This window comes from Triticum aestivum, chromosome 2B (assembly GCF_018294505.1).
Source record: "Triticum aestivum cultivar Chinese Spring chromosome 2B, IWGSC CS RefSeq v2.1, whole genome shotgun sequence".
Classification (NCBI taxonomy): domain Eukaryota; kingdom Viridiplantae; phylum Streptophyta; class Magnoliopsida; order Poales; family Poaceae; genus Triticum; species Triticum aestivum.
The window spans coordinates 26818679-26843221 of NC_057798.1; the positions used below are offsets into that span (position 1 = coordinate 26818679).

General features: G+C 39.1%; 1 long non-coding RNA gene across 1 annotated transcript; it reads right to left on the reverse strand.

The window, feature by feature from the left end:
* Positions 1–203: 203 nt before the first annotated feature.
* Positions 204–7594, reverse strand: LOC123040101 (uncharacterized). The gene is made up of 5 exons (XR_006418050.1): positions 6803–7594; positions 6243–6341; positions 3925–4080; positions 2785–3792; positions 204–1731 (listed from the first exon to the last, which is right to left on the reverse strand). It is a non-coding gene; the product is annotated as an uncharacterized lncRNA (long non-coding RNA).
* Between the last annotated feature and the right edge of the window lie 16949 nt (positions 7595–24543).

Genomic DNA, 24543 nt, shown 5'->3' on the forward strand with positions numbered 1-24543 from the left:
TACATCATCTCTCAAAGGAAACATGAAGAAAATCATGATGATACAAATAAGATCCCTCCAGCCAAGTGAACACGTTATTTAACTATATGTATTCACACTCAGAGACTCCTACAAACATATATACAGATTCACCGAATGACCAAGAAGTGATGCTAAAAAGACACGCCAGCAAGTACAAAAATTTCAGTTGCTCAACAAAACCCGACGAATAGACAGGCCAAGCTTCCAATTTCAAAACTAATTGAAGTGATTCTAAAAAGACACGCCATAACCCATACCGAGCTTCCTATTTCAAAACTGCCTCAGAATCGATGGAAAAATATGATGATTTTTTTTTCAAATTCCTTGAAAAATATACTTGTTCTGTAATTAGTTCTCATACAACTCAGTACACGTTACACGGTATGGTTATGGTTAACCTTGCAGCTTTCGAGGGTAGTGACGAAAAGCCGTGGTACATCTTCAGCTCCACCCCCAGTCATGGCGAGCTTGCTGTCATCTATGGAGCTGCACGTGGTCTCTTGAAACATCGTGTGAATAAAAAATCAGAAGGTGAGAACAAGTATTAGCCGCAAATAATCTATAATTAGGTGCCCATGCATTCCAACGGGGCCATGAATTTTCAGTGGTTCAACATCAGTTGTGTCAAACATATACCTCATAATACTATCCAATTTATTTTTCAAACATCGTAGCTTTAAGGAGTTGCACACTGAGTAATAAAAATTGATATAATATTTAATAATAAAAATGTATAGTTCTGAGAATGTCCCTCATTATAAAAGCATTACTGAAAACCAGTATCTTATTATCGGTTGGAAATTCTTGTAATACAGTCTTGACTGAATGAAGTTATCATGGCTCTACTTTTGGTAGATTACTGATTCCTTCTACAAGATAGCATGTGGCTATATAGTTTGATGGTTCAACAAATGATACCGACCAGGCTAATTAATGCAGAAACTACATCAATTTTTCTCAAGAGAACTGGACCTAATAACCGATGGAAGAATTTCCATCTAATTCAGCCACACACACCACTTAGCAAAGACCTCAAATAAAAGCATGCTAGAAACCTACTTATAACACCACTTAGCAAAGACCTGGAATAAAAGCATGCTAGAAACCTACTCATAACTGTAATGAAATGCACATGTACTGAAACTATGTACCAATTTATTCTCTGGACATATCATTCTACTCCCTCTGTTTCTAAATATAACTCTTTTTAGATATTTCAACACATGCTACATACAGATGTATATAGACATGTTTTAGAGTGTAGATTCACTCATTTTGGTCCGCATGTAGTCCCTTATTGGAATCTCTAAAAAGACTTATATTTAGGAACGGAGGGAGTAGTTTCTACAAGAAAAGGGTAAGTTAGCCTAAGAATACTGCACCATGATCAAATCTTGTCGGAATCATTTTTATTTCATCCTATCAAGTTACTTTCCTCTTGCATTGATTAACACAAATACCACACGGATGGCCCACGGACACAGCGTATCCGCACAGGCAACCCGCATCACACCAAGCCCAACACAACAGGGCACACCCTGCAATGAACAGAGAAATCTAATGGAGAATCAGCGAATATGATACCCCAAGATCTTACCTGACATATCAAAGGCCACCACGGAACCAGCATCATCCAAGTGAACATGAAAGTCGTCATCCTCAACGCTCCTTTATTTTGCAGGACAGGTTTTGACACATCATCGGGTGTCTCTGCAAACAGAACAAGACCAAGATCAAGACATCACACCACATGCCTGCAAAATTCGGAACAAGCAAATCTAATTCAAACAGAAAAGAATGAGGGCCATCTTATGCTAACTATTCTGAAACAAGTCATCATTTGAAAACAGGTAAACTTCTTATGGTGCATCACGTCATGTTGACTTCAATCTGACAGTAAATAGAAACATAAATAAAAAAACTGTGAGGGTACAGGAGAGACTTTTTTTGGGGGGGGGGGGGGGGGTTGTCATCGCCGACCATGGCCAGAGCCGGGTAAGGTCCCGCTCTGCATCCAGTAACGTCCATGATACCGTCTAGTATTACACGAAAGCTAAAGAAATGCGTAAGAAACAATACCAAGTTCAGAAAAACGGAGCTAAAACACTAAATTAGTAGGTCCTGCTTTACATAAAAGCGTAAAAAGGTGAGGCAACATACATATTAAAACTTGCATGTAAATATGTGTAATAAGAAAGATTGGATTTGTAACTGTCTAGAGTGGTTCGACATTTTTTTAGTCACCTCTTTCCTTTTGTTTCTAGTTAGTCCTCAAATCCATTTATACAACTTGTACCCAAAGCATTTATACATCGTGTACAATATATTAGAAGGCTAGATCTTCTACCAGTTCTATATGGAATTTTGCAAGACATGGAGTTTAGAATAGATTGCAGCAAGAATAGGATATGCAATTAGGCATTTAGATACTAGAGTTGTTATTGAATCAGCTGTGATACTCACTACTCAGAACCTAACTAAGAACTGCAGTAACTGATCCTAGCTAGGCTAGCCTTTTCCTATAAATATCTTATTATTTAAAACTAAAGCCTTCTCCAATAATTGCAGTAACTTGGTCATCACAGCCACATTCTTAAATCACAGCCACTATGATGATGCAGTGGACACTCCGCACTTAACAACACAAGTTAAGCATAGGAAATTAAACAACCCGGTTACTTGACATGCAGCGAGAGAAAAGTAAATTCACCAGTGAGTGAAGGAGAAACTTTTGACCATAAATAAGAAAGAACAAACATATACCATAATTGCATGGGTTCAACTCGTCGTCACCTTCCTTCGGAGTTCAGACTCCTCAAGTGTGTCATCGCTGAGGCATGGGCAGGTTAGATAAGACATCAAATGGAGGATATATTATAAAACAATGAGAAAAGAGTGCATAATTCTCCTCTGTACAGAATCAATTGCATAACTGATGAAAATACCGACGACAACTCCCTCTCCATGATATTAAATAATAAATTTAGATGTACCAAAGATGCAATTCAGAGAAGGAAAACTGTAAGAAGAACGCAGCTGCTACGACCACAAATTCTCATGTTTCACCTACATGATGTGCGTCCACTCCCACAATTTTCCCCTTATTCTGGTGAGGCCGTCGTTACCTCCAAATGTTAGGTTGCCATCACGGATAAATTGGCATACTGCACACAAACATATGTGATAAAAGTTCTTGCGATCTAACAATACAGAGATAGAGCAACATGGAAAATAAAATATCATGCTTCTCAGCTTCAGGCATCTGCAGTTAAAAAAAATGGTGATAGCCTTACCACATTTTTCAGACTCACGTCCATATTGAAAATAATTCATGCATTGAGGAACACCACATAAAGTAATTTGGAATCCAAGAAAAACTAACAGCAAGCGACGGCGACATGGATGGCTACTGAATGGCATGAGCCATTGCCCGCATGCACGAAACAGTCCCAACCATGCACAGCTTGCCAAGAAACTTTGTGTCAAAACCAGGGTCTTGGTACCTTGAGCAACGACATGCTCGCATTGGCAAGTGCCCAATCCAACTCCTTGTGGCCACCTCGGCCACCGCATGGCCATCCTCGTCCACCGCATGGACGCACACCCCTAGAACCTAGGGGCTTCCCGAATGACATCCTTCCCACTTCCCGAGCAAGATGGTCAGCCACCGTAGCTTCTCCTTGGAGAATCCTTTCAAAGGCGTTGCCGACAACATCGTCCCTATGGCGTTACTCCTTTCTCCTCGTGCCTTTTGCTCCATTTACCTCCTTCCTACGAAATGTTTAGTAACAAGATAATTTCAGTAATAGTCAGTAAAAAAGTAGATTTTAGTACAAGAAAAATGAATAGCTTGACAAAGTTTTAGTAGAAATCAAATCTCCGTACAGTAAGATATTTCAGTACCTTCTGAAAAGATTAGTACAAGGCAATCATCCAGGCAAACTGACGAATATCATCACAAGTATGAACCTGAACCTTTAGTTGCACCAGATGACTACCCTTGTCACCTCAAGATTCAAGCCTCTCCTCTTATCCTCTTCTCCAACCATGCACTGAAAACTGCACAAAATGCAGAAAATGTACGTTAAACCAACCTTCATCAATAGATCTTTTTTAAACGATGGTCGACTCTGTACATGGTCCAGAGATTGGATCATAATGAAAACTAAAATATTGGGTTAGCCTTTCCCATAAGTTTTTTGAAGAAGAAAATCAGAAGCATTAGCACCTACTACATGGAAAACAAATCCCTTTAGAAAAGTTCAGCATGTAGATTATGATATTATCCTAGCTTCTTTATGATTCAGATTTTAACCATATTCAGGACAATATCAGTGGCATCTCAACGATCTAGTTAAATCACTAGAGTATCTAAGCTCCCTCGAATGTGAGAGCTGTGAGCGCTCCGGCTCGGAGGGTCGATATGGACCACGTCTATTAGTGTTTGACTTGTGGTACTCTTTGGCGCTTGGGTCAACCATTGTCCAACATTCTATGGATTATGTGTCACTTACTTTTTTGTGAGGTGAAAAAAGTTATGTGTAACTACTGTACATTTGGTTTTTTAATACATGTACAGACACAAGCGCTCATATATACATGCATACACTTATTTGACATCTCTATAAACACACACCCTATCCTTATGAGCACCTCCGAGAGATTGAGCCAACATATCATCGTGAGATTGACGAAGTCACTATAGGCGCCTTGTAGTAGAAGGAGACATCACCTCCCACTGAACGTGCATCGCCGAAAATCGTGAAATAAAAATGTGAATACCAGTACTTGAACCCTGATGGGGTGGGAATGCCACTGTCCTCCTAACCATCCAATCATATGTTGGTTCACAACTATGTACATCGGGTATAGGGAAAGAATGGGCTACCTTTCGAAAACTATATGGATAGCTCATGGGCATATGAACCAACTTCAGGAAAACCCATTCCTAAATGCCAAAAAGATATCGAAAAAATAAATTCACGGATACATCTTCAAATTCTATGGGCGCGTAAAAAGTTTCGCAGAAGAGCAACTTTTCTTTAGCCGGTGCAAAAAAGACAAAAATAATGTATCATGGAACAATATTTAAAAGCACTAAAATTTGTCTTTTCCGAGAAGGCAAAATAAAAAAATCACAAAACTTTGTGTCACGCACACACGTTGCGAAGGTGTATGCGTAAAAAAAAATTAGAATTTTTAACATTTTAAAACATCTTCAAAATGCATTTTTTTAAAGCGTGTTCATATGCCCATGGCCTGTCCAAGTGATAGAACACTGCATAGGGCCGCCAGCCAAACCCATCACCGCCTCACCACACGGTTGCACCAGCGCTTCCAGTCTAGCACCATGCCACACGCCCCGCCCATCTCTCCATCTTTCTCCCCTTCTCTTGTGGCGGCAATTACCATCCAGCGACAGCAACACACGGGGCCTGAAAGAGCAAGCGGTGAGGTAGGCCGACATGGCTAGCGGCGGCGCTCGACAGGGACGACCCCATCTTCAGGACTTGGTCACCTTCTCCAACACGCCATGGTCCACAAGATATGTATCACAACTCCCGGTTCCTCCTTCCTCTCCACCTTTCCTTTGTTTGTCAACCTGATTCAAATTCAACCTCTCGCTCGCTTGAGGCCGAAAAATTAGCGGATTCTTTCAGGATTTTATTTCGCCGTGTTTAAAAAGAACACAACACGCCCATAACAACAACGCCGGGCCCACAAATAGAGCAACAAAGAAACTATATGTGAATTAACAAGTAAACAAATAAAAGGCTGGAAAGTAGTCGGCCCAGCAAAGCGCGCGTATGCTTCTAGTACCTAGACCAAAACTCAGTGAAGAACCACAAATCAGTCGAACCTAAACATGAAAATTTGGAACTCGCTAACTTTATGTCAGTCTAGCAGTAATAGTAGTAGGAGCTCTGGTAGAAAATGTAACTCGCAAGGTGCATATAGATACGCTGCTGTCTTCTTTTTTTTTTGTTTCGAACAAAATGCTCATGATTTCATGAAGAGAAGATACAAAGGATATGATAAAAACATTTTCATGTAATAAAACTGCAGCCAACGAAGTAGATATCTGCATATGCTATGCACCGTAATTGTGGCAGCAACCCAGCAACAGTAAATACCATATATCAGTTGACAACATCAAAAATAATCCAAGAATAACGTGTTATTCTTTTCAAACAGAAAAAAGCATGCTCTGCATAATATACCTGGGGTAAGTCTCATCTTCCTCCATTACCCTGCCGAGGGAAACACCAAACAAAAACTTCTAGACCATCAGAATGAAGCTTCTCCATTACCCTGCCGAGCTACACTGACATGCACGACATAACTTTAATTTGACATGTATTATCTGAAAGTCAAACTTAAAGTATACGCATCTCTTGTAATATTAAAAAAAAGAAATTAGTATCCTTTAATTGTCATAAGGAACACGCATGCAGAGATAAAAAGTTGTCTGCAGCCAGAGAGAACTAAAGAATTATATCCAAAGAATAATTTTGCAATTTGTCAACAACCTCATGAATCATAAAGAAGGATCAATAGCTATACGTACAAAATAAATTGAATTGGCTATAAAAGCATTCAACATGAAACTAAATGTGCCTGGGATTGGGGACTTATTGGAGACACCAAATCTGATTTGAGCAATAAGGGTTATAGAAGAAAAGTGACATAATGTTGACAATAAATTACATGAAACACAAGAAATTTGAACCTGATTATAAGCAGACGCCATGAACAGCATGAATTGAATTCAAGAACAAACCTGAAACTATTTGATGCCAATCAATATCTTGTATACAGCATCACGACACCAGAGTCTAATATCTTGTATACATGCCTCTTAGCGTGCTCACCAACCTTCTCAATCCAGGGCACCTTCTTCTCCACTGACGAATTAGTTAAAGCAATTGAAGCGGTGCACAAGGAAAAAAAAGACACACTCAATCAAACATACCTGAAGTCACGACGACTGTCTCACTACCCATCTTGTCGTTTGACACCAGCGGCAGCATGAATCCAGAATGAGCCTCCATATTGTCCACATGCAGCGCCCACATCTTGAGGGAGTTCGCTAGCGGGAGGAAGGGAGGGAGGGGAAGGGGTGGTGTGCACCTACGGGTTGAGGAGGGGAGATCAGCAGCAACAACATGGCTAGGACATGGGTGGCTGGTCAAGGAGATGACAAATCGAGGTGGGGACTGGTGGCCATGGCGGCAAACATGACCGAGGAGGCGTGACACGAGCAGAGCAGTGAGCAGCGCGGGTTATTCAGTGGTGGCAGCGACGTGACCTCTTACATCGGCAGCGGTGATCCCGTACCATGGAGGTGACTCCGTATGTCGGCGGCGCGAAATCGCACGAGATCCGGCTGTGAGATCGCCGACGGTGGCTGTGAGATCGCATGAGATCGGGCTATGAGATCCGGCTGCGTCGGGCCGACGAAGTAGTAGGGGCGGCACCGAAGCGGGAGATGGGGGCGGCGCCGGAGCACGAGGAGAGGGAAGGAGAGAGGTCGCATCGGGAGGGGTGGATCGAGAGGATCGGCGACGTTGTGTGCCTGTGTCCTCGAGGAGATCGATAGGTTTTTTTTGTGGGGTCTTTTTTTTTTGCTCGCGTGCGTGGGGTGGGGAGGGAGACGAAAAAAACTAGACGAAAAAAAACCAGAAAAAAATGATGGGACTATTCAACCAACCCGTCCATTAGAAATAGAGATACATACAAAAGACATAAGTTCCAGCGAGTGCACCAAATCTGATGATGAAGAAATCGACTGAGACTTCGTTAAATATAAGTCGACTGAGTTTTAGCACTGGTCATCTATGAAATGACGAGCAGAGCAAAGCAGAGTGGATGCAACGGCTAAGCATATTTTCCAAATTTACAAGAAAATTAGGACTTTGTCACCAATAATTACGTATTGAGCATATGGGAGCATGTGCTCCGGATTTAAAATCAACATTTGACTTAGAGAACTCGTTAAAACATCACAATATAAAATATCGCTTAAACGGATGTATCTAGTATTGTAATACGTGTAGATACGTCTAAACGGACAATTAGTAGTATTTCGTTTTGGGCATATGGGTACATGTGCTCCCGATTCAAAATCTACATTTGATTTATAAATTTTGTGAAAGAATCACAATGTCGAATCGAATCTGATGTGCTGATGACGGATACGTGCACGACCATTGCACGATGAGCATCTAAGGGTCTGCTGCCGGCTGTTGCCATGCAATGGATGGAACCGGTGCATTGTCGTGCACGTATCGTCTGCCCAGTATCGCGTGCATAGCAGTGCTCAGGTATAATATCGCTCAGACGATGTATCAATCACTGAAATACGTCTAGATACGTTCATTTCAGACACAATCAACATGGGATGAATGACTAGTTTTCTTTATAAAAGGTTAGAGTAAAAAAAAAGTGTGAATATTGCTTTTGGAGCTCGGCCTTCATGGAGACCTCCAAAAAAAAAATTGAAATTTAATGAAAACTCATATTTTACGTTTCAAAAACTTCTAAAAAAATACAGATATGCATGAAGGCATAATACACATGTGTGTAAATTTTCAGGAAAAATACGTTGAAATGAGGGCTGTGCAGGAAAAAAATGCGGCCTTTTAACACATGATACTATTCATCCTTCCAGGCCATGAATTTGTCTTTTTTGTACAAGGCATTTCATCCTAAAAATTTACACACATGCACATAACATCATTTTTTACTTGCACAACTTTTTAGATTTTTTTAAACCGGAAAGTTTGAATTTTAAATTTTTCGAAAATTTCGAGCTCCAATGAGCTCGGTCACCAAAACGACGTTCTAAAAAAAGTAAGCTTACTCTCTCCCACATCAGTGATACCAACATAGCTTTTATTCCTAAAAAGCTTGTGCCTCTGGTTCCCTCTTATTAGAGACCTACTCCCTACATTCCTTTCTATAAGGTGTATTTGTTTGTTCAAAAGCCAAACGAGTGCATGTTTGACCGAGTTTTTAGAAAATATTTCAATATTCGCAATATGAAATTTATATCATTGGATCATCATGAAAAGTAGTTTTATATTTTATCTATTAGTTATTGTGGTGTTTTTATTTCATTCTATAATCTTGGTCAAAGTTTAAAATGGTTGACTTGCATGGAAATTAGTACACCTTATATTCTACTCACTCCGTTCCTAAATATTTGTCTTTCTAGAGATTTCAACAAGTGACTACATACGAAGAAAAATGAGTAAATCTACACTCTAAAGTATGTCTATATACATCCATATGTGGTAGTCCATTTGAAATCTCTAAAAGACAAATATTTAGGAACGGAGGGAGTACTAGCTTGTGTGACGTCATTTATAAGATTATTTCCAGAACTCTAGCTAATAAGCTTAAATCTCATCTTCCTGATTACACTGGCCCAACATAACAGGCTTTCATTAAGGGTAGAAGAATAATATCATCACTGCTCAAGAAATAACACATTCTTTCACTCTCAATAAATGGAACCATGAGGCTTTCATGTTAAAAATTGACCTTGACAAAGCTTTTGATAGAATTGAATGGAATTTCATTGTTGCTACTCTCGCTCGTAAAGGGTTGCATGGTAATTTCATAAATTTGGTTCATGCCTGCATAATAAGCTTAATTAGCTCCAAAATGATCAATTTTACCTAAGTTAGCTCTAATATGCATAGTTACCTAGGTTAGCTCAATAAATACCTATACTTAGCTTACTTTGTCAAAAATTGCATAATATGCTTAGTTAACTAAAAAATGGCATAATTACCTAGGTTAGCTCAATAATGACATTTTACCTAAGTTAGCTCCAAAGTGATCCGTTTTACCTAGGTTGGCTCCAAAATGATCCATTTTACCTTGGTTAATTAGCTCCAAAATGATCCATTTTAGCTAGGTTAGCCCATAAATGATCCATTTTACCTTGGTTAATTAGCTCCAAAATGATCCATTTTAGCTAGGTTAGCCCATAAATGATCCATTTTACTTAGGTTAGCTCCAAAATGATCCATTATACCTATGTTAGCTCCAAAACGATCCATTTTACCTAGGTTAGCTCATAAATGATCCATTTTACCTAGGTTAGCTCCAAAATGATTCATTTTACCTAGGTTAGCTCCAAAATGATCCATTTTACCTAGGTTAGCTCCAAAATGTTTCATTTTAGCTATGTTAGCTCATAAATGATCCATTTTACCTAGATTAGCTCCAAAATGATCAATTTTAGCTAAGTTAGCTCATAATTGATCCATTTTACCTAGGTTAGCTCCAAAATGTTCCATTTTAGCTATGTTACCTCATAAATGATCCATTTTAGCTTAGTTAAATCATAAATGATCCATTTTAGCTAAGTTAGCTCCAAAATGATCCATTTTAGCTAAGTTAGCTCATAAATGATCCATTTTACCTAGGTTAGCTCATAAATGTCATTTTTACCTAGGTTATCTCCAAAATGACCCATTTAGCTAAGTTAGCTCCAAAATGATCCATTTTGCCTAAGTTAGCTCATAAATGTCATTTTTAACTAGGTTACCTAAGTTAGCTCATAAATGTCATATAATTCTTCTTCTTCATTTTCTTCTTCTTCTTCTTCTTCTTCTTATTCTTCTTCTTCATTCTAACTTTCTTATTGCCCATTTTGCAGATTTCATTCACTTAATGGACGCTTGAATTGATGGAGGGCTTGTTTTCCCTTTCTATTTTCATTTTGGAACAATGTGGAACTAGATGTGGAACTTTTAATATGTATGGATGAACTATGTATGTTGAACTTGCTATGTATTGGATATCTCATATGTATGTGGAACTTGATATATATCTATATGTTCGATATCTCTCATATGTTTGCTGTGAAATATCATATTTGTGCTGTGAAAATGGTTAGATATAAGAAAAAACAGAACAAAAACAGGTGGCAACAACCTGTGCAACCTGGGGGCACTGGGGCTGACCAATTTGGTCACTTTGCCGTCTGTGTGATGCGGCTTGAACTACGTCGGTATTTCCCCAAAGAGGAAGGGATGATGCAGCACAACGACGATAGGTATTTCGCTAAAGAGGAAGGGATGATGCAACACAGCGACGGTAGGTACTTCCCTCAGTGATGAGACCAAGCTTATCAAACCAGTAGGAGAATCACGCAACACTACGTGAACTATACCTGCACACAACGAACAAATACTTGCAACCCGACGTAAAGAGGGATTGTCAATCCCTCCCGGGTAAAATATAGGTAAAATTTGTAGTACATTGGATAAATAGATCTTGCGGGAATGCGAGATAAACTAATTAAATAAAAATTGCAACAAGGTATTTTTGAGTTTTTGGATTAATAGATCTGAAAATAAAAGAAAATAAAAATAGATCGCAAAGGAAAATATGATAAAGAAGAGACCCGGGGGCCGTAGATTTCACTAGTGGCTTCTCTCGAGAAAAATAACATACGACAGGCAAACAAATTACTGTTGGGAAATTTATAGAACTTCAAATAATCATGACGATATCCAGGCAACGATCATTATATAGGCATCACGTCCAACATTAGTAGACCGACTCCTGCCTGCATCTACTACTATTACTCCACACATCGACCTCTATCCAGCATGCATCTAGTGTATTAAGTTCATGGAGAAACTGAGTAATGCAATAAGAACGATGACATGATGTAGACAAGATCTATTTATGTAGAAATATACCCCATCTTGTTATTCTTAATTAATAGCAACAATACATACGTGTCGGTTCCCCTTCTGTCACTGGGATCAAGCACCATAAGATCGAACCCATCACAAAGCACATCTTCCCTTGACAAGAAAAATCGATCTAGTTGGCCTAACTAAACTAAATATTCGAATAAAAAATACAAGGCTATAAGTAATCATGCATATAAGAGATCAAAAGAAACTCAAATCACTTTCATGGATAAAAACATAAATCTGATCATCAACTCAAAGTTCATCGGATCCCAACAAACACACCACAAAAGGAGTTACATCAAATAGAGCTCCAAGAGACCATTGTATCAAGAATCAAGAGAGAGAGAGAGAGAGAGAGAGAGAGAGAGAGAGGAAGCCATCTAGCTACTAACTGCGGACCCGTAGGTCTACATGGAACTACTCACGCATCATCGGAGAGGCACCAATGAGGTTGATGAACCCATCCATGACGGTGTCTAGATTGGATCTGGTGGTTCTCGAACTTGCAGTGGCTGGAATTGATTTTCATCGACTCCTGATACGTCTCCAACATATCTATAATTTTTGATTGCTCCATGCTACTTTATCTACTGTTTTTGACTATATTGGGCTTTATTTTCCACTTTTATATTATTTTTGGGACTAACCTATTAACCGGAGGCCCAGCCCAGAATTGCTGTTTTTTGCCTATTTCAGTATTTCAAAGAAACAGAATATCAAACGGAGTCCAAACGGAATAAAACCTTTGGGAACGTGATTTTCTCACCGAACATGATCCAGGAGACTTGGACCCTACTCCAAGAAGTGCCAGAGGTGGTCACGAGGGTGGAGGGCGCCCCCCTGGGCGCGCCCCCTGCCTCGTGGGCCCCCTGTTGCTCCACCGACGTACTCCTTCCTCCTATATATACCTACGTACCCCCGTCAGATCAAATACGGAGCCAAAAACCTAATTGCACCGCCGCCACTTTCTGTATCCGCGAGATCCCATCTTGGGGCCTGTTCCGGAGCTCGGCCCGAGAGGGCATCTACCATGGAGGGCTTCTACATCAACACCATAGCCTCTCCGATGAAGTGTGAGTAGTTTACTTCAGACCTTCGGGTCCATAGCTAGTAGCTAGATGGCTTCTTCTCTCTTTTTGGATCTCAATACAATGTTCTCCCCCTTTCTTGTGGAGATCTATTCGATGTAATCTTATTTTTGTGGTGTGTTTGTTGAGACCGGTGAATTGTGGGTTTATGATCCAGCTTATCTATGGACAATATTTGATTCTTCTCTGAATTTTTTTATGTATGATTGAGTTCTCTTTGCAAGTCTCTTCAAATTATCCGTTTGGTTTGGCCAACTAGATTGGTAGTTCTTGCAATGGGAGAAGTGTTTAGCTTTGGGTTCAATCTTGTGGTGTCCTTTCCCAGTGACAGCAGGGGCAGCAAGGCACGTAATGTATTGTTGCCATCGAGGATAACAAGATGGGGTTTTTATCATATTGCATGAATTTATCCCTCTACATCATGTCATCTTGCTTAAGGCCTGTTTTTAACTTAATACTCTAGATGCATGCTGGATAGCGGTCGATGAGTGGAGTAATAGTAGTAGATGCAGAATTGTTTCGATCTACTTGTTTTGGACGTGATGCCTATATACATGATCATACCTAGATAATCTCATAATTATTTGCTTTTCTATCAATTGCTCAACAGTAATTTGTTCACCCACCGTAGAATACTTATGCTCTTGAGAGAAGCCACTAGTGAAACCTATGGCCCCTGGGTCTATTCTCATCATATCAATCTCCATTACTTTATTACTTGCTTTGTTTTTACTTTGCCTTCTACTTTTTACTTTGCATCTCTATATAAAAAATACCAAAAATATTATTTATCATCTCTATCAGATCTCACCCTTGTAAGTGACCGTGAAGGGATTGACAACCCCTAACCACGTTGGTTGAGAGTAGCTATCGTTTTGTGTAGGTACGAGGGACTCGTGTGTGATCTCCTACTGGATTGATACATTGGTTCTCAAAAACTAAGGGAAATACTTACGCTACTTTACTGCATCATCCTCTCCTCTTCGGGGAAATCCAACGCTGTGCTCAAGAGGTAGCAAGAAGAATTTCCGGCGCCGTTGCTGGGGAGTTTGCGCAAAAGTGAACCATACTAAGTACCCATCACAATCCCTATCTCTCGCATTACATTATTTGCCTCTCGTTTTCCTCTCCCCCACTTCACCCTTGCCGTTTCATTCGCCCTCTCTTTCCCAATCTCCTCCTCTCTTTCTCTTTCGCCTTTTTCTCGTTTGCCTTTTTGTTTGCCGCTATGTCTGAAACTGGGGAGATTATCGTTGATATGGACAATAATAATAACATAGAAAATCCCGAGGCTCCGGCCGATGAACCCCATATCTTGCATACTAAAAAGTTTCAAATCGGCAGTGGTAACATTATTGGCAAAGGTGTTATTCAAGATTTCTTTACTTGTACCGGTGCTTTACCTTCCTTGGGTTGTTATATCCTTCATAGAACAAGTAGTCTTGCGGATGCTATCGCTATGCTTGTAGTTGAACTTGAAAGACAATTTATGCATATGCATCCTTGCATACAAAGAATTTTCCTAGAATTTTCTAATATTGAGCATTCCTCTGTTAAGCGCGCTGTTACTATCTTTTTGGCTCATGAGTTTAGATTTATCATTAGAGAAGCCAAAGAAATCTTTGCGCACTATAGGGTGGACGCCGGTCGTCCTCCCATAGAAGCAATCCTTTATGATCAAGAGGAATTTAGACGTTTTCAATCTTCCGACTATGTCGCTTTTAGTGAAAACCTTAAAAAAAGGTTCCTACCAAAGTCTTGATTGATTGCATTAATGAACTTAATAATGATTTTGCTCTTCGAAACGATGAGCTAGGATACTCTCTTGAGTATAGGCTCACAAAATTTTGCCAAAAGAATGCTTTTAGTGATGAAATAGTTGTGCACTATGAAGGGCCGAAGGAGGAACCTATTCCTCCCTTTATTGATCTTGGGGACCTTTGTCCCACCAATTTTAGCCCTTTTGATTACGTTTGCTTGCCTCAAAGGAAGCTTTCTGCCGGACGTAGAGAATATGAGATGAGTTTTCAAGATCTATTTTATTATTATGGCACTCGTTAGATCTATCTTCGCTTTTATGCCTAGCTAGGGGCGTTAAACGATAGCGCTTGTTGGGAGGCAACCCGATTTTATTTTGTGTTTTTTGTTTTTGCTTCTATTTAGGAATAAATAATCCATCTACTTTCTGTTTAGATGTGGTTTTATGTTTAGTTAGTGTTTGTGCCAAGTAGAACCTATAGGATAAGCTATGATGATAGTTGATTTGATTGTGCTGAAAAACAGAAACTTTGCACTCACGAGAAAAAATTCAATAAATCACAGAAACGTGATTTTGCATTGATTCGTTTTGCTGCTGATCAATAAACAAATTTTCCAGTAGGTCCTATTTTGGTGGAAGTTTTATAGTACCAGAAGTTTGCGTTAGTTACAGATTGCTACAGACTGTTCTGTTTTTGACAGATTCTGTTTTTCGTGTGTTGTTTGCTTATTTCAATGCATCTATGGCTAATAAATTAGTTTATAAACCATAAGGAAGTTGGAATACAGTAGGTTTAACACCAATATAAATAAAGAATGAGTTCATTACAGTACCTTGAAGTAGTCTTTTGTTTTCTTTCACTAACCGAGCTCACGAGATTTCTATTGAGTTTTGTGTTGTGAAGTTTTCAAGTTTTGGGTGAATTCTTTTGATGGATTATAGAACAAAGAATGGCAAGAGCCTAAGCTTGGGGATGTCCATGGAACCCCCAAGATAATCCAAGGACACCAAAAAGTCAAAGCTTGGGGATGCCCCGGAAGGCATCCCCTCTTTCGTCTACTTCCATCGGTAATTTACTTGGAGCTATATCTTTATTCACCACATGTCATGTGTTTTGCTTGGAGCGTCTTGTATTATTTGCGTCTTTGCTTGTTAGTTTGCCACAATGATCCTTACTGTACACACCTTTTGAGAGAGCCATACATGATTTAGAATTTGCTAGAATACCCTATGTGCTTCACTTATATCTTTTGAGCTTGATAGTTTTGCTCATAGTGCTTCACTTATATCTTTTGAGCGTAATAATTTTTGCTCTAGTGCTTCACTTAGATCTTTTAGAGCACGGTGGTGGATTTGTTTTAAAGAAACTATTGATATCTCATGCTTCACTTAGATTATTTTGAGAGTTGTTAATAGCATGGTAATTTGCTTAATGTTAATATACTTGGTATTCAAGATTTGTGAAACTTTCTTTTGAGTGCGTTGAATACTAAGATAAGTTTGATGCTTGATAATTGTTTTGAGATAGGGAGGTGATAATATCAAAGCAATGCTAGTTGGGGTGATTATGAATTTAAAGAATGCTTGTGTTGAAGTTTGTGATTCCCGTAGCATGCACGTATGGTGAACCGCTTTGTGATGAAGTCGGAGCACAATTTTATTTATTGATTGTCTTCCTTATGAGTGGCAGCCGGGGACGAGCGATGGTCTTTTCCTACCAATCTATCCCCCTAGGAGTATGTGTTTAGTGCTTTGGTTTTTGATGACTTCTAAATTTTTGCAACAAGTGCATGAGTTCTTTTGATTAATGTTGAGTCCATGGATTATACGCACTTTCACCCTTCCACCATTGCTAGCCTCTCTAATACCGCGCACTTTTCACCGTATCATACACCTACCATATACCTTCCTCAAAACAGCCACCATACCTACCTATCATGGCATTTCCATAGCCATTCCGAGATATATTGCCATGCAACTCTCCACCGTTCCGTTCATATGACATGCATTACTTTTGTCATATTGCTTTTTGCATGAACATGTAGTTGACATTGTATTTGTGGCAAGGCCACCTTCATAATTTTCATACATGTCACTCATGACTCATTGCATATCCCGGTACACCGCCGGAGGCATTATATAGAGTCATATTTTGTTCTAAGTATCGAGTTGTAATTGTTGAGTTGTAAGAAAAATAAAAGTGTGATGATCATCATTATTAGAGCATTGTCCCAGTGAGGAAAGGATGATGGAGACTATGATTCCCCCATAAGTCGGGATGAGACTCCAGACGAAAAAAAGAGAGAATAGTGGCCAAAAAAAGAGAAAAGGCCCAAATAAAAAAATGAGAGAAAAAGAGAGAAGGGACAATGCTACTATCCTTTTTCCACACTTGTGCTTCAAAGTAGCACCATGATCTTCATGATAGAGAGTCTCATATGTTGTCACTTCCATATACTAGTGGGAATTTTTCATTATAGAACTTGGCTTGTATATTCCAATGATGGGCTTCCTCAAAAGTGCCCTAGGTCTTCGTGAGCAAGCAAGTTGGATGCACACCTACTTAGTTTCTTTTGTTGAGCTTTCATATACTTATAGCTCTAGTGCATCCGTTGCATGGCAATCCCTACTCACTCACATTGATATCTATTGATGGGCATCTCCATAGCCCATTAATACGCCTAGTTGATGTGAGACTATCTTCTCCTTTTTTGTCTTCTCCACAATCACCATTCTATTCCACCTATAGTGCTATGTCCATGGCTCACGCTCATGTATTGCGTGAAAGTTGAAAAAGTTTGAGATTTCTAAAGTATGAAACAATTGCTTGGCTCGTCATCGGGGTTGTGCATGATTAAATACTTTGTGTGATGAAGATAGAGCATAGCCAGACTATATGATTTTGTAGGGATAACTTTCTTTAACCATGCTATTTTGAGAAGACATGATTGCTTTAATTTGTATGCTTGAAGTATTATTACTTTTATGTCAATATGAACTTTTTTCTTGAATCTTTCGGATCTAAATATTCATGCCACAATTAATAATATTTACATTGAAATTATGCCAAAGTATCACTCCGCATCAAAAATTATTTTTTATCATATACCTACTCGAGGACGAGCAGGAATTAAGCTTGGGGATGCTTGACACGTCTCCAACGTATCTATAATTTTTTATTGCTCCATGCTACTTTATCTACTGTTTTGTACTATATTGGGCTTTACTTTCCACTTTTATATTATTTTGGGGACTAACCTATTAACCGGAGGCCCAGCCCAGAATTGCTGTTTTTTTGCCTATTTCAGTATTTCGAAGAAACAGAATATCAAACGGAGTCCAAACGGAATAAAACCTTTGGGAATGTGATTTTCTCACCGAACGTGATCCAGGAGACTTGGACCCTACTCCAAGAAGTTCCAGAGGCGGTCACGAGGGTGGAGGGCGCCCAACCCTGGGTGTGCCACCCTGCCTCATGGGCCCCCTATTGCTCCACTGACGTACTCCTTCCTCCTATATATACCTACTACCCCCGTCAGATCAAATACGGAGCCAAAAACCTAATTCCACCGCCGCAACTTTATGTATCCGCGAGATCCCATCTTGGGGCCTGTTCCGGAGCTCCGCCAGAGAGGGCATCTACCACGGAGGGCTTCTACATCAACATCATAGCCTCTCCGATGAAGTGTGAGTAGTTTACTTCAGACCTTCGGGTCCATAGCTAGTAGCTAGATGGTTTCTTCTCTCTTTTTGGATCTCAATACAATGTTCTCCCCCTTTCTTGTGGAGATCTATTCGATGTAATCTTATTTTTGTGGTGTGTTTGTTGAGACCGGTGAATTGTGGGTTTATGATCCAGCTTATCTATGGACAATATTTGATTCTTCTCTGAATTTTTTTATGATTGAGTTCTCTTTGCAAGTCTCTTCAAATTATCCGTTTGGTTTGGCCAACTAGATTGGTAGTTCTTGCAATGGGATAAGTGTTTAGCTTTGGGTTCAATCTTGTGGTGTCCTTTCCCAGTGACAGCAGGGGCAGCAAGGCACGTAATGTATTGTTGCCATCGAGGATAACAAGATGGGGTTTTTATCATATTGCATGTTTTTATCCCTCTACATCATGTCATCTTGCTTAAGGCCTGTTTTTAACTTAATACTCTAGATGCATGCTGGATAGCGGTCGATGAGTGGAGTAATAGTAGTAGATGCAGAATTGTTTCGATCTACTTGTTTTGGACGTGATGCCTATATACATGATCATACCTAGATAATCTCATAATTATTTGCTTTTCTATCAATTGCTCAACAGTAATTTGTTCACCCACCGTAGAATACTTATGCTCTTGAGAGAAGCCACTAGTGAAACCTATGGCCCCTGGGTCTATTCTCATCATATCAATCTCCATTACTTTATTACTTGCTTTGTTTTACTTTGCCTTTTACTTTTTACTTTGCATCTCTATATCAAAAATACCAAAAATATTATTTATCATCTCTATCAGATCTCACCCTCGTAAGTGATCGTGAAGGGATTGACAACCCCTAATCGTGTTGGTTGCGAGTAGCTATCGTTTTATGTAGGTACGAGGGACTCATGCGTGATCTCCTACTGGATTGATACCTCGGTTCTCAAAAACTAAGGGAAATACTTACGCTACTTTACTGCATCATCCTCTCCTCTTCGGGGAAATCCAACGCAGTGCTCAAGAGGTAGCAACTCCCCTAGGTTTTCTGAAATGTTTGGGTATTTATAGAGCAAAGAGGCGATGCGTGAGGCCACCGAGGTGGGCAAAACCCACCAGGGCGCGCCTGGGCCCCCAAGTGCGCCCAGGTGGGTTGTGCCCCCCTCGGGGCACCCTTTGGTACTTCTTCGGCCCATCTTGTGTCTTCTGGTCCAGAAAAATTCTCCAAAAAGTTTCGCTACGTTTGGACTCCGTTTGGCATTGATTTTCTGCGAAGTAAAAAAACAAGCAAACAACAGTAGCTGGCACTGGGCACTATGTCAATAGGTTAGTCCCAAAAAATGATATAAAGTTGCTATAAAATGATTGTAAAACATCCAAGAATTATAATATAACAGCATGGAACAATAAAAAATTATAGATACATTGTAGACGTATCAGCATCCCCAAGCTTAATTCCCGCTCGTCCTCGAGTAGGTAAATGATAAAAACAGAATTTTTGATGTGGAATGCTGCCTAACATGTTCATCACATTTTCTTTTCTTAGAACATGTACATTTCGACATTTATATGATTCAAAGCAATAGTCTAGTTTTGACATGAAGATTTCAATACTCAAGCATATTAACAAGCAACCATGTCTTTCAAAATATCAATACTAAAGCAAGTTATCCCTAGACCATTATGCTGAAACATTGATCCATTCATGAAACACACTCGCATATTAGCTACACCTAATGCTCAAGTACGATCATAGTGCCCCTTAGTTGGTGATTTTATAAGAGAAGATGGAGACTCGAAACAAAAATTGCATAAAGTAAATAGAAAGGCCCTTCTTGGAGGGAAGTAGGGATTTGCAGAGGTGCCAGAGCTCAAAGCGAAAAAGATAGAGATAAAAACATTTTGGGTGGCATGCTTTTCCTGTCAACGAACATGATCGAGTAGTTCCCAATACTTTCCATGCAAGATATATCATAGGAGGTTACCAAAAAGAAAATAAAGTTTATTCCTTTTCCCACCATACTTTCACTTTCCATGGCTAGCCGTATCCACGGGTGCCTTCCATACCAACACTTTCCAAGGAATTTATTGTTTGACAACATAAAGTTAATTCATTTTTCATTTCGGGACTGGGCATCCCTAATACATTTGTCGTACTCTCGTGCAATGACAAGTGAATAAACGCTAATTTTGAGAATAACACATCTAGCATGGAAATATATCAGCCACCCCCTACAGTTTCATGAGCGGTACGAGCACACAAAAGAGAAATTTACTTTGAAAATTAGGGATGGCACATACAAATTTGCTTAAAACGGCAAAAGAATACCGCATATAGGTAGGTATAGTGGACTCATAAGACACAACTGGTTTAAGGATTTTGGATGCATAAGTAGTGATCATACTTAGTGCAAATGAAGGCTAGCAAAAGATTGAGAAGCATCCAACCAAGAAACGAAAAATCTCATAAGCAAGCATTAAGTATAACTAACACCGAATAATGCACCACAAGTAGGATATAATTTCATTGCATAACTATTGACTTTCGTGCTTGCATAGAGAATCACAAACCTTAACACCAATATTCTTACTAAATCATGATTACTCATCGACATGGCTCACATATTATATCATCATATCGCAAAACTATTACAAGGAATCAAGTTTATTTTGTCCAATGATCTTCATGAAAGTTTTTATTATATCCCTCTTGAATATCTATCACTTTGGGACTAGTTTCATATGTTTCTTTTGATAGCTCAAACAAATATAAGTGAAGAACATGAGCATAAAAAATTTATTCTCTCAAAATAATTTAACCGAAGTGAGCGAGAATTTCTTAAAAAATTTAGTAACTCTCAAATAAATCTAAGTGAAGCATGATAGTATTTCTTCAAAAATACTAAAGCACGCCGTGCTCAAAAAGATATAAGTGAAGCAGTAGAGAAATTCCATAGCTCAAAAAGATTTAAGTGAAGCATAAAGAGCAATTCTAACAAGTCATAGCATAATTTTGGCTCTCCCAAATGGGTGTGTCCAGCATGGATTCATGACACAAAATAAAAAGCAAAACAAGCAAAGACTCATATCATACAAGACGCTCCAAGCAAAACTCATGATATGTGACGAATAAAAATATAGCTCCAAGTAAAATACCGATGGTCGTTAGAAGAAAGAGGGGATGCCACTTGCGCATCCCCAAGCTTATTTGCTTGCTTCTCTTTGGATATTAACTTGGGGTTCTATGGGCATCCCCATGCTTAAGATCTTCTTACTCTTTATTACTTCATCCATAGTGATCTCACCCAAAACTTGAAAACTTCAATCACACAAAACTCAACAAAACCCTCGTGAGATCCGTTAGTATAACAAAGCAAATCAGTACTCTAAGTAATGTTGCAAACCCACTCATATTTTATTTTTGCATTATATCTACTGTATTCCAACTTTGCTATGGCTCAAACCCTCCAAAAGAGTCCATAGATTCATCAAAAATAAGCACACAACGCAAAGAAAACAGAATATATCAAAAACAGAACAGTTAGCAGCAATTTGAAAACTTCGTATACATATGTAACTAAAAAAATTCTGAACAATTAGGAGGATGTAGGCAATTTGTATATAAATCTTGTGTAAAAAATTCAGAAGCATTCGTCAATTCTGTGATTTTTGAAAGTTGTTTTTCTGGACGCAAAAGTTTCTGTTTTCCAACAAGATCAAATCAACTATCACCCTACATAATCCCAAAGGCTTTACTTGACACAAACACTAATTAAAACATAAAAAAACACAATCATAACAGTAGCATAATTGTGCAAACACTCAAGAACAAACAGAAAAAAAGAAAAAAAATATTCATTGGGTTGCCTCCCAACAAGCGCTATCGTTTTACGCCCCTAGCTATGCATAACACAAAGTTCTATGTTTTCTCATTTTTAAGTTTATTTATCTCGGAGATGTTTTTATCAGGAGGTTTTGCAAAAACAACATACAACACATTATCCATAGAAACTTTAGCACTATCAAGTTGCTTATCATCATATCCCCTTTGATTTTCGGCTGCAATCTAACAATAGTGTTGATTAACATTGTTAAAAACTTATTGGATTATATCTAAAACAGGGGTTCCTTTTTAAGATTCTCATCAAAGATTTGATTATCCCCAAGCAAATGTCTTAGCACATAATCACTATTATAAAGAATTTCATCTATCACCGGTTTTTCACGATTCATACCATAGAAATCAAAATTTTCCCTAGCTTCTCGTATTATGTAATCAAATTCATTCATAAGAACAAGGGTGGCTAACTTTTTAGCTTTGGGATTCTTTATAATGGTTAGCTCATAAAACAATCTTTGCAAGGTAGGATGGGTACGGATAAATTTATTTTCAAGTTTCAAAACTAGTGCTGAAATAGCTTCCGCATAAGATTTAGTCCTCTGGAGTATAGGAACATCATCAAGGCTTAAATTTACAGCACAATTGAAAAATTCTTGGATACGTTCTTTTCCAATAACATTCCCTTGCCCCAAAACAAAAGTTTTAGCATCCAGATTGCCAGATCGTTCAATTTTAGGAGTGAGGCCATCATCTATTTCTGCCATACCAAAGTCACTCATGGTGACAAATTCAAGCAAATAAGAGATCCAATGAGAAACGGCGAACAAAAAAAAGGGCGAATAAAACGACAAATTTTTGTGAAGTGGGAGAGATGAAAACAAGAGGCAAATGGCAAATGATGTAAATTGCAAGGAGATGAGATTTATGATTAGGAACCTGGTAGATGTTGGTGGTGTCTCCCCGGCAATGGCACCACAAATTCCTTTTGATGCGACTTGAATTGCGTCGATATTTCCCCAAAGAGGAAGGGATGATGCAGCACCGCGACGGTAGGTATTTCCCTCAGTGATGAGACCAGGGTCATTGAACCAGTAGGAGAATCACGCAACACTACGTGAATGGAACCTGCACACAAAGAACAAATACTTGAACCCGACGTAAAGAGGGGTTGTCAATCTCTCCCGAGTAAAAGATAGGTAAAATTTGTAGTAGATTGGATAAATAGATCTCGCGGGAACGCGAGATAAAATAAATAAATTAAAATTGCAACAAGGTATTTTTGGGTTTTTAGATTAATAGATCTGAAAATAAAAGCAAATAAAAATGGATCATGAAGGAAAATATGATAAAGAAGAGACTCGGGGGCCGTAGATTTCACTAGTGGCTTCTCTCGAGAAAAATAGCATACGGCGGGTAAAAAAATTACTGTTGGGCAATTGATAGAACTTCAAATAATCATGACGATATCCTAGGCAATGATCATTATATAGGCATCACGTCCAATATTAGTAGACCGTCTCCTGCCTGCATCTACTACTATTACTCCACACATCGACCGCTATCCAGCATGCATCTTGTGTATTAAGTTCACAAAGAAACGGAGTAATGCAATAAGAACGATGACATGATGTAGACAAGATCTATTTATGTAGAAATAGACCCCATCTTGTTATCCTTAGTAGCAATGATACATATGTGTCGGTTCCCCTTTTGTCATTAGGATCAAGCACCGTAAGATCAAACCCATCACAAAGCACCTCTTTCCATGGCAAGAAAAATCGATCTGGTTGGCCTAACTAAACCAAATATTCGAAGAAGAAATACGAGGCTATAAGTAATCATGCATATAAGAGATCAAAAGAAACTCAAATAAATTTCATGGATAAAAACATAGATCTGATCATAAACTCAAATTTCATCGGATCCCAACAAACACACCGCAAAAAGAATTACATCAAATAGATCTCCAAGAGACCATTGTATTGAGAATCAAGAGAGAGAGATAGGAATCCATCTAGATACTAATTATGGACCCGTAGGTCTACAATGAACTACTCACGCATCATATGAGAGGCACCAATGAGGATGATGAACCCATCTGTGATGGTCACTAGATTGGATCTGGTGGTTCTGAACTTGCGGTGGCTAGAATTGATTTTTGTCGACTCCCCTAGGGTTTTTGGAATATTTGGGTATTTATAGAGCAAAGAGGAGGTGCAGAAGGCCACCGAGGTGGGCACAACCCACCTGGGCGTTATAGAGCAAAGAGGCGATGGCCTTCCGCACCGCCTCTTTGCTCTATAAATACCCAAATATTTCAGAAACCCTAGGGGAGTCGACAAAAATCAATTCTAGCCGCCGCAAGTTCCAGAACCACCAGATCCAATCTAGAGACCATCCCGGATGGGTTCATCATCCTCACTAGTGCC